Raw genomic sequence first — 12,067 nt, 5'->3', positions numbered from 1 at the left:
TGGGATAATTGGGATGGGAGTGTCAGAGACAGTGCGATTGGCAGAGGACAGAGAGGAGTTTAGGGCTGTTGTACACAGGGTTGCTATGAGTCGCAAGTGACTCGACGGCACATAACAACAACAATCCTGAGCCAATGTCTCTGTCTCCAACACTTCCACGCCTATTACCCCAGTAACTGTCAATCCATCTTATCCATGAGCCAATCTCACTGTCTCCAACACTTCCACCCCTATTACCCCAGTAACTGTGTCAATCCATCTCTTCCAGTGTCTTCCTTTCCTATGTTATCCCTCCATCCTTTAAAACGTGATGTCACTTCTGGTCCCTCCTGGCAACATGCCCAAAGTATGTGAGACGGAGCTTCAAAATCCTTCCCTTCAGAGAGCAACTTGGTTTCACTCTCTTCAGGACAGACCTGCTTGTTATATTTAACACGTTCTTTAATATTTATTGAGAGCTTTCACTTACAGTATCTCTTTAACATTATGGTGTTGTATTAATCCTGTATTTTACATAGAGGGAAAAACATTTAAAGAAATGAAATAACTTGCTTCAAGTAACTTCAAAGGTAAGGTGCAGAAGCTGGCTGTGAACTCGGGCTCTCTGGAACCAAGTCCCGGGGCACAGTAACTCAGACACCTTGCCCAGGCTGCTGCTCAGGTGGTACTTGAGCGTGTTGCCTCTGAGTTTCCTCAAGGCCGAGCAGGAGCCACTGGGAGGCAGTTTGGTTTTGGAGGTGCGGAGGGGGAAGCTGGCTGTTCTACAATTGCTTGCTAAGCCATCTGCTCTCTCTTCCTCTTCAGAAATGATGCATTTGTTACTGTGGGCTGCTTTTGCCGAATACTTGGATTATGTCACTTTCTCTGTATGTCACATGTGGGGCATTTGGTGACATGCAACTCAGCCTACAGACGGTTTCCCTACGTAATGTGATAGGTGCACGCACATTTGCTTTCATTTCGGTGTCTGAACAATTTTAATGTCACTTAGACAAGAGTCACATGTCTATGCGCAACAATAGAAGCCCTTCATGTTCTTTACTTCCCTTTTTATATAATGTTAATAGAAATTGGAGACAACAAGTACACACACACACACACACACACACACGCGCGCGCGTGCGCTTAAGCTCCCATATGCATACACACACAACAAAAACAAACCAAAGGAACTTTTTTATTAAGCAGGACACTTGTTGACCGTGTTACTTAGTTTTGAATCAGTAACCACAATTATGCATTTGAGCTTGCTTCTTATTTTATAATTTGGTACCCAAATTTATTGATGTTTAATAATACTTATTAAAAATTATCTTAGAAGCAATCTGTAAATCAACCAGTGGTTAAAAGGCTTGTGTGTGGGTGAGAAAATTACTTTTTATAAGAACAGAAATATTTGGTAAGATGAAGATTCAACAGACTCAGGTTAGTGCTATTAAATTGCTTTATGACCTAGGGAAAGTAATTTCACTTCTTTAGGCCCCAATTGTCGTATTTATGAACTCATGGACACAAGAGAACTCTGATAATTCCACATCTCTGGTTCTATGAGTAATTGATTTTATGATATATTAAAATTAGAGGTGATATGCATGAGCACATTTTGTGGGAACAGAGAAATAGCTGCAAATCTTCTTTTTCTCCCTCTCTTTGTGAAAAGAGCGTCATCAGGCTGAGCATATATATCTGAGCACAGATAGAATATGGGCTTACTGTTTAGAAAGGAAGTTTCCATGAAGCAACATTCTGGCAAATGAAAGATTGGAAGAATTATATTTCTGAGAATATCTATAATGCCTTCATGGTTTATTAGGATATTTTGAAACCCTGACACATTGCTGAGAAGGAGCTGATTTTAGGTTGTTACTGATGTTAGATCCCACAGAGTCACAGCTGTCCCATAGCTGACCCTCCAGGGGGCTTTCAGAGGCAATAAATTGCTCAGGAAGAGATTGTTCATCTTCCTCTTGTGAAGCAGCTGGTAGGTTTGAACCTAGTACCTTTGGATTGGCAGTACAGTTCCTTACCAGCAGGCCACCAGATTTCAGTTAATCTTCATGTCAATTTTTCTTATTAATTGATGATTTCTTTATTCATCAAACACACAATGAAAACTCACAAGGTGCCAGCCACCGTGTGCCACACTAAGGATTCAAGGGTCAGTTTAATTCCTTACTTGTCTTTATGTCTCTCACTCTGATGAGGGAGATGTGTCTAAACAGCACAAGTGCATTAACAATGTACAGAGTAGTACAATTGGAAAGAAGAGGCAGAGTAGTTTCATCTGAGAGGGAAAAAGATGATATCAATTAGATCTTACACGATGAGATTACTTACAAACATGGAAGCTGGAGTGCATGGAAGGACAGTAAGTAGAGAGATAAGCGGATGGAAGGATGTTGTTGTTAAGTGTCACTGAGTTGAGTCTAACTCACAGTGGCCCTATGAACAACCTTATCTGAATCCTGCCCTATTCTGTGCCATCATCACCATCTCTGATACATTTGAGCCCATTGCAGCAGTCATCGTGTTAATCCATCTTGTTGGGGGTCTTCCTCTCTTTTGCTGACCCACCACCTTTCTAAGCATGTCTTCTCCCATGGAATAACCTCTCCTAGAAACATATCCAAAATATGAGAGATGAAGCTTTGCCGTCCTTGCCTTCAAGGAGCACTCTTCCTGCACTTTTCCCAAGACGTCTGTTTGCTGTTTTGGCAGAATATCCGTAGGGTATTCTGTGTCCTTCTCCAACACCATAACTCAAAGACATCAATTCTTCTTCCACCCATATTCATTGTATTGATCTCAGCTGCACAGCAAATGAATGAAAAGACTATGGGATGTAGAGGGGTGAAAATGAAGAGAATTTTGTATAGTAACAAGTGGTCTGGCCAAAGTATATGAGGTATAGGTTGATGAGGCTGAAAGGTGGTTTAGACACACAACCTTGATGTCAATTCAAAGAGTGTGAATTTCTTCTTCTTGCTAGGAGCCACAATTAATACCCTTGGTACCAGCAGTCAGGAAATAAGGAGATGCATTGCACTGGGGAAATCTGTGGATGTTTCCAAATCATTGAGGAGTAGTGATATCAGTTTGAAGACTAAGGTGTGTCTGATTCAGGCCATAGTCTTTCTTATTACTAGCTATTCATCTGAGAGCTGGACAATGAATAAGGATGACAGAAAAAGAATTGACGCCTTTGAGCTATGATGGAGAAGAGCACTGAACATCCCACGGACAGCCAAGATAATGAACAGATATGTCTGGAGAAGATGCATCTGGAGTGCTCTTTGGAGGCAAAAATAATGAGGCTTCCCCTCACATACTTTGGACATTTTGCTAGGAGGTGCTATTCCTTGGATGATGTGGGAAAGGTTGGAGGGTTGGCGAAGGAGAGAAAGAACCTCAACCAGGCGGATTGACATGGTGACTGCTGCAATGGGCTCTTATGTGTCAGGAAGCGTGAGGATGGCACAGGGCAGGACTGGGTTCAGATCTTTTGTCCATAGGGTCGCTATGAGTCATACTTGACTTGATTGCAAGCAACAACAACAACAACAATCAAAGGACTTTAATCAAGACAGCAGCATAAATAACAGTGAGTCATCTTGTTCATTATGGACAAGCTTTTGGCATGCTCACTGGCCAACTGTGAGCCAGTTGAATGTCGATCTAAAAGCTTGCTTTTGGCATTGGATTTATTTTTTTTACTATCTTCCCTTTGGAAAAACCATATAAATGTTTCTGATGAGTTCTTGTGCATTAAGCAAAGAGAATCTCAGTAGTGGGACGTCTACCTGATGAAGTTGGGAAGAAAAGTGGGCTTTTGTTTCAATTAATGCAATGCAAATAAAAGCTTATAACTAGGATTCAAAGTGGAGACTGAGCCAAATGATAGGTAGAGAAAGCACTTTAGTAGAGAGGGCTTCTCTAGCTCACATGCTTTAGCTCACAAAGTTAGAGTCTCACCAGAAGAGATATTTGAATAAGGTTCATCTGATTGGAATTTAACCTTACCAAACCATTTGAAAAACAATCACTATGGAGGATAGAAGGAGAATTGATGCCTTTGAGCTGTGGTGCTGGAGAAGAGTATTGAGTGTACCATGGACTGCTAAGAAAACAAACAGATTTGTCCCGGAGAGGGTTAAACTGGGCTGCTCCTTGGAGGCAAGGATTCTGAGACTACATCTGACATACTTTGGACATGTTGTAAGGAGGGACTGGTCCTTGGAGAGGGACATCATGCTTGGGACGGTAGAGGGACAGTGCAGGAGAGAAAGACCCTCTATGAGGTTTCAGTGACTGGGGTAATTGGGATGAGTGTATCAGAGACAGTGCAATTAGCACAGGACAGAGCAGAATTTAGTTTAGGGCTGTTTTACATAGGGTTGCTATAAGTTGCAAGTGACTTGATGGCACATAACAACAACGTTTCAGGAGTGTATAGCCAATGATACAGGATCTTATTTTTGCATATAAATTCTTAAAGGGCAAAACAGGGTTTATGTGAAAGTATATAGAAGAAAACTGAAGGTAAAATTGATTTTTTTTATTAACTATAAAGAAAAGATAAAGGAATTTTACTAGATGCATAGAATATCTTCTTGTTAGGTGGGGAGGTCTGGTGGGTAAATATAGCCCATAAGGGGTTGGAATGTTGACCCAAAGGTGCTATCTTTCTGGTGGTTTGAATCTACCTGTGACCTCTAGGGAGAAAATGGGCAGTCTCTTTCCAGGTGATTTCCAGCCTTGGAAACCCAATTGAGAGTCAGTTCTGACTCCACAGCAATTAGTGTGAATATTTTTGGGTGCAATTAAGTCAGTTCCAACTCAAAGCAGAAAGAAAACTTCCAATCCTGAACCACCTTCACGTTGTTGCTTTTAGGGGACTCTGGTGGCCTAGTGGCAAAAAGCTGTGCTGCAATCCTGAAAGTGCAAAGTTCAAATCTACCAGTTGCTCTGCTGGAGAAGTAGGGGCAATTTCCTCCTGTGCCAGTTGTATCCTACTGAATGGTACACAACAGGGAAAAAAAACAAACCAAAACCAAAACCAAACACCCCCCCCACCAAATTGTTGCTTTGTTTGAGACCATTGTGGTAACTACTGTATCATTTCACCATATGGAGAACCTTCCTCTTTTTTTTGGATCTCTACTAAGCAAGATGTGTTTCTTTGTGGGCCGGTGCCCCCTAATCCCATGTCTAAAGTATGTGAGATGAAATCTTGCCTCTTCACTTCCAAAGAGCATTCAGACTGTACTTTTCTCAAGAGAGATTTTTATTTTTTTTCTTCTGGCAGTCGTGGTATAGTTAATGTTTTCACCAATATGTATTTTAAAGTTATCAATTTTTCCTTGATCTTCCTTATTAATTGTCCAGCTCTGGCACACTTATGAGGTGATTGACATCTATGATGATTTGGGTCAGGGTCATTTAAGTCTTAAAAGTGGCGTATTGGCTTGGTAGCATGTCAAAGATATATGTGAATGGGTGGGAAGGTGAGGAAAAGTGGAAGAATCTGGTCAGGAAAACAATGTATTAGAATTTTGTAACTGAACTAGTATAATAAAAATCTAAATAAAAAATGGTGTGCAAAAAAATGATATGTACAGAGGTAACCTGTGGTTGCTGTGATGCTGAACACTGTGACACAGATGTGTCAAATGCAAGAATAGTTACCTATGGTGGACAGTGTTTTGTAGAACTCCCAGATTAAAACAGGCTTGGAAGCAGGAGTGGCACCCACTTCCAAAATAGCTTGTCTCTGGGAAGTCTATGAACTTAGAAAACAATGAAAGTTAAACAAGTGTTCAGATCTTTCATTCGTATGATCACTATGAGTCGTCTGTGACTCGACAGCACAACAACAATATGTATATATAGTTGTATAAATATATAAAAAGAAATAAATTTTATTTATGTATATATATGTATGTATATGTGTATATGTATATATATTAGCAGATTTTCTCAGTACAATATATTTTTTGGTTTCTTGGACAGTGATTCAATGGATACTCACCGTGGATCTAAGTGAAGTAAAATCCTGGACAAGGTCAATTATTTTCTCTGTTTATTTTGATGCTACTTATTGGTCTAGTTCAAATTTTCCTTTTCTTTATGTTGAAGTATAATCCATATTGAAAGTTGTGGTCTAACCTTTATCAGGAAATGCAATGAATATTTGCTTTTAGTAGGCAGAATTGTGTTATCTGCATATCTTCCCTCCCACCCAAATTGGGTCTGACTCATAGTGACCATCAGTGGGTTTCTGAAGATGTAAGTCACAATGGAAGGACACTTCATATCATTTTCCCTCAGAGACAGTTCCTCATTTAAAAGATGTCTCAGGATAACAGTCTTGTGGGTGGGGTGTGTGGTTCCTTTGGTCTCTACCAGTCCAATAAATTTGACCTTTTTTAAGATTCTGAGTTTTGTTCTACAGTTTTTTTCCAAGTCTGTCAAGAACTAACTTTTGTGTTCCTGGTCAGAACAGTCAGTAATGATCACTAGCATCATCTAGTTCTTGTCTCAGGATAGACCACGTGGACCACTGGTCCTGTAGAGTAGTTTCATCTTTCAATCTTTGGTTTTCTTCATTTTTCATACTAGACGAGCAGGCACCGATAGTTTTACCTCAGATGGCTGAATGCTACCTTTTAAGACCCCAGATGCTTTTCATCAGAGTAGGATGGACATCATAAACTTTATAGACCATACTACATCAACTGCACAGGCTGCCCCTAAGACTACAGTATTAACTCTTTGAACCGAATAAACAAACTCCTTGTGCTGTTTGGTTAGGTCTAATAGTACATTAACTATGCTTCCTTTGTGCTTTATTATATGTATGAGTATACATGTAGCATTAACTTGTGTATAGCAATGCACATGTATACATACACATATGCTTTTCTATACATATGTCAGTTTGAAAAAAAGAAAGAATGACTGGCCCAAGCTATGGTATTTTCAATTAATTCATATGCAAGTGAAAGTTGGACAATGAATTAGGAAGATCAAAGAATAGTTGATGCCTTTGAATTGTGGTTTTGATGAAGAATATTGAATATCTCATGGACTGCTGAAAGAACAAGAATATCTATCCTTAATGAAGTCCAAGCAGAGTGTTCTTTAGAGATAAAATTTATGAGATTTGTTTTACATACTTTGGACATGTTGTCTTGAGAAGCCAGTCCATGGAAGGTTATACCAGTCCATGGAAGGTTACACCACGCTTGAAAAGGTGGCAGATCAGCAAAGAGAGGAAGGCACTCCAGGAGAAAGGCTGAAACAGTGACTGCAACAGTGGATTTGAGCACAGTGGAGATGGTCAGGAAGTTGGAGGATTATGCAGGGTTTTTACCTGTTGTCCACAGGGTCATTGTGAGTTAGAGTCAACACAATGGTACTTAAAAACAGCAGCAACATACACAGATGTGCATATGGCCTACCTAGGTAACCACATATATGTGTGTCTGTCTATCTATCTATCTATCTATCTATCTATCTATCTATCACCTCTATCTCTACTTTTCTTGATAGATATTGATATAGATATAGATATACAGATATAGACATAGATAACGAGATAGAGATAGATTGATATAGATATATAGATAGATAGATTCTCTTATATTTTATTCTGTTAATTTTCTAGTTTTACTTTACAGAAAAATCTTAAGTAAGTTGGTTTCACCTTTATATATGGTATAAACTATGGGGTCCCTTTTATTCCTATCCATTTAGTGAGCCAATCTTTCCAAGGCCATCTACTAAACAATTACTTCTCTCTTATTTTATCGTGCACTTTTATGATAGATTAAGTTCTTATTTATTCATGTGTTTATTTCTGAGCTATTGGTTCCACTGACTTTGACCCTCACCTATGCTGTTTTATCTTTTTAAGTAAAGTTTTTATTTCATACTGATTTACTTAACAAAGTTTGTATACATAGTTTTTCACACCAAATCTTTCCCATTTCCTTTACCCAGCCCTCTCTCCACCCATCAAACTGTGTTACCCTATCATTTACAACACCCTCCACTGCCCATCCTCACCCCTCTGCTCTCCCCACTTCTCCAGGATCCTCTCATACATGGTTTACTGGTTAATTTTCTATTTCTACAATAATGGTTTTATACAGTATTGTCCTTATAGGAGTGAGTTAGTTCTTTTAGCACAATACATTCCAGTCCCTCCCAAGTTAGGTAGTGATTTTCAAAATTATAGTTCCTGCCATACTTCATAGTATTACAGGAGGTGAATGTACCATAATTTCTTAATCCATTCTATTGTGGTTGGACATTTGGGCTGTTTCCATGTTCTTGCAATGGATCTTCACTTATACTTTTAAAAATTCTTGTGGCTATGTTTTGTGTCATAATATCTACTTGGGGAAAAGAAGTTCCTCTTTCTTTTCATTTTCAAAGTTAATTTAGAACTTTTATTACTTCACATGAAGATTTGTATTATTTGTTTAAATGTTGGAAAACCAAGCTGGGATTTACTTGATGATTACATTGACTTTGTAGATTTAGTGGGAAGAATTGATATGTTAGTAATCTCATTCATGAACATGATATAGTATTCTTGATTTAAATTGTCTTTTGATGTCTTTTAGCTGAGTTTTTGCCTTTTTGGTTGAATTAACTCTTAATACTTTCAAGAGTAGGGGTTTTTTTTGGTAACATTTTCTATTAGAATTACTACAAAAGTCTATTGAATTTTGAAGGATAGTCTTGTTTGTAACAAACTTTCTTGAGTTCTCTTTTTAGTTCTAACGGTTTATCTAATGATTCTGTGTGTTTTCTCTGCAGACTATTACATAGTCTGCAAGTAATAACAGTTTAGCTTTTTGCTTTCCAATTCTCATATGGAATGCGTTTTTTTCTCTTCAGTGCTAACTAGAACTTTTCACACTATGTTAAGTAGTAATTTTGATAGGGAGCATTTCTGTCTGGTTCCTAATTTTAATGGAATAAGTAAGTTTTTTCACTATGTTTAATGCCATCTGTAGACTTTTGTACATCTTTTGTTAACTTAAGGTGGTTCTGTTTCATTTCTAGTTTTCAAAAAAATTTCAGTAAGAATACTTTTTAAAAAGAACAGCTTTTTTGATGACATAATTCATATGCCATGAATTTTAGTTTTTAATATGGTTAAACAGTTTTGTAGTATGTACATAGAATTTTGGAACAATTATTAGGTGTTGTTGGGTCAAGTACAACTCATAGTGACCCTATGAACAGTAGATCTGACCTTGTTCTGTCCTGCACCATTCTCACACTTCCTGACACGCAAGAGCCCATTGCAACAGTGATATCAATCTACCTGATTGGGGGTCTTCCTTTTCATCAACCCTCCATCCTTCCAAGCACCATGTTTCTCTCTAAGAAATAGCCCCTTCTAACCACATGTCCGAAATATGTTAGGTGAAGCCTCATCATCGTTATTTTCAAAGAACACTCTGGCTGCACCCTCTTCAAGGCATATTTGTTTGTTCGTTTGGCAGTCTATGGGACAGTCAGTGTTCTTCTTCAACACCACAAATTCAAAGGCATCAATTCTGTCATCTCTGGAGCAGAGTGTTGAACATATATCATGGACTTCCAAAAGAACAAACATGTTTGTCCTAAAGAAGGTAAAATTAAGTTGTTCCTTTGGAGGCAAGAATGTTGAAGCACCATCTCACATACTTTGGGGATGTTGGCAGGAAGGACCAGTCCTTGGAAGAGCACATCATGCTTGGAAGGATGGAAGGCTAGTGTAAGAGAGGAAAACCTTTGAGGAGATGGTTGACACAGCAACTGGGGTAATGGGTGTAGATGTGTTAGAAACAGTGACCTTGGCTCAGAATGGGACAGGCTTCAAAGCTATTGTGCATACGGTCATTATGAGTTGCAAGTAAGTTGAGGGCACACACCACCAACAACAATAATGTGGTGTCAGGGAGCTGTGGTGGAGTTGCACTGTCAACCTAAATGCATATGGTTCACACTAACTAGCAGCTCCATGGGAGAAAGATGACAATCTCCTTCTGTGTAGTTTACTGATTCAGAAAACTTGCTGGAGGGGCAACTATAGGGCAGTTCCAACTATAAGATACATAACCACAACATGGGTATCTCATTACCACTTGAGTTGGAATTGACTCAGCAGGATTTTCAAGGCTGAAAAATTGCACAGGCTAGGGTGGCCCATTTTTTGCCTGAGGAATCGAACTACCAGAGATGTGGCCTTTGGCTTAGCAGCACAGCTCTCTACAGACAAGGCCACCAGAGCTCCCAGGTTGATGCCTTCGAGTTTAGAGAGCTCTAAGGGTTTGCTCTGTAGGGAGCTGCACAACCCAAACATCATGCCTCTCTGGTGGTTTGAATCTACGAGCTGATCTGAGAAAGAAAGATGAGCAATCTCTTCCCATACCATTAATAGCTTCAGAAACCCAATGGAGAGTCGAGTATGTGTCAGTTCTGACTCGATGGCAATGAGTTTACGTCGATATACCACATTTCCTTTATCCATATATCAATTGACAGACATTTGAGTAGTTACAAATTTTTGGTGATTGTGGACAATGTTTTTGTGTAAATATCTGTTTTTAATTCTCTTTGGCATATAGTACAAGTCTACTTGCTAGTTCAGATGTGCGTTTAACATTTTGAGGAAATGGTATACTGTTTTCTAACATAGCTGAGCTGTTTTGTAAATCTTGCCATCAATGTTTGAGGGTTCCAGTTTTTCCACATCCTTACCATCACTTGTTATTTTCTACTTTTTCCAATAATAGCCATCCTAGGTAATATCAGGTGGCATCTCATTTGATTAAGATTTACATTTTATTTTTTTTTCCAGGAGAGTTATACCTTTAATGCTTATTTTTAAACAAATGTTCAACTGATGTATTTACCTGTTATGCATCAGAGAGTTGGACAATGACCAAGGAGGATAGAAGGAGAATTGATGCCTTTGAGCTGTGGTGCTGGAGAAGAGTATTGAGAATACCATGGACTGCTAGGAAAACAAACAGATTTGTCCTGGAAAGGGTTAAACCGGGTGGCTCCTTGGAGGCAAGGATTCTGAGGCTCTGTCTAACATACTTTGGACATGTTGTGAGGAGGGACCAGTCCTTGGAGAGGGACATCATGCTTGGGAGGGTGGAGGGACAGCGCAGGAGAGGAAGGCCCTCTATGAGGTGGATTGATTCAGTGATTGGGATAATTGGGATGAGAGTGTCGGAGACAATGCGATTGGCACAGGACAGAGCGGAATTTAGGACTGTTGTACGTAGGGTCGCTATGAGTCGCAGGCGACTCAACAGCACATAACAACAACAACAACATTTACTTATATACTGATGAGGTAAGGTTCTAGTTTCATTCTTTAGTTTCAACATCAATTATTGAAAAGATTAGTCTTTCTTCATTAATTTAACTAGGAGCTCTTGTGAAAATTGATTACTCATAAATGCATGGGCTTATTTTTGGACTCTTAACTCTATTCCACTGATGTGTATTTTCATTTATATTTATGCCCACACCATATACATCCTTGATTATAGAAGGTTTGTACTAAGTTTTGAAATCTGTAAAGTATGATTACTTTAGCTTTATTCTTCTTTTCTCAAGGTTGTTTTGGTTATTCTGGATCCTTGAATCAATCTATCTATCATCTATCTATCTATCTATCTATCTATCTATCTATCTATCTATCTTAATGACTAGCTTTTAAATTTCTTCCAAAAAGTACTTAGCTGATTCTTGTATGAGTTGTGAAGAAGCTGTACATTACTTTCTGAAGTATGCTATTGCCATCTTTTTTTTATTATTAATTTTAATAGACATTTAAAGAGGTTTTGGATTTCCATTAATTCATTGCCACACTTTTCTCCCTGCCCATCCCTCCCCACCAGCTCGCTTCCCCCTCCAAAGAGAAAAAAAATTCCTTCATTAGTATACAATTCCCACGTCCTTTCCCCCCCACCCCCCAACCTGAGTACACTTCTCTATGCAACCTTAATTCTGGATTCCTGTGCTAACCATAATACTCAATCATATATCA

The sequence above is a fragment of the Elephantulus edwardii genome, unplaced genomic scaffold (genome assembly GCF_000299155.1).
Source record: "Elephantulus edwardii isolate Elephantulus edwardi_28Jun2011 unplaced genomic scaffold, EleEdw1.0 scaffold00052, whole genome shotgun sequence".
NCBI lineage: Eukaryota > Metazoa > Chordata > Mammalia > Macroscelidea > Macroscelididae > Elephantulus > Elephantulus edwardii.
This window is presented reverse-complemented; position numbering follows the sequence as displayed.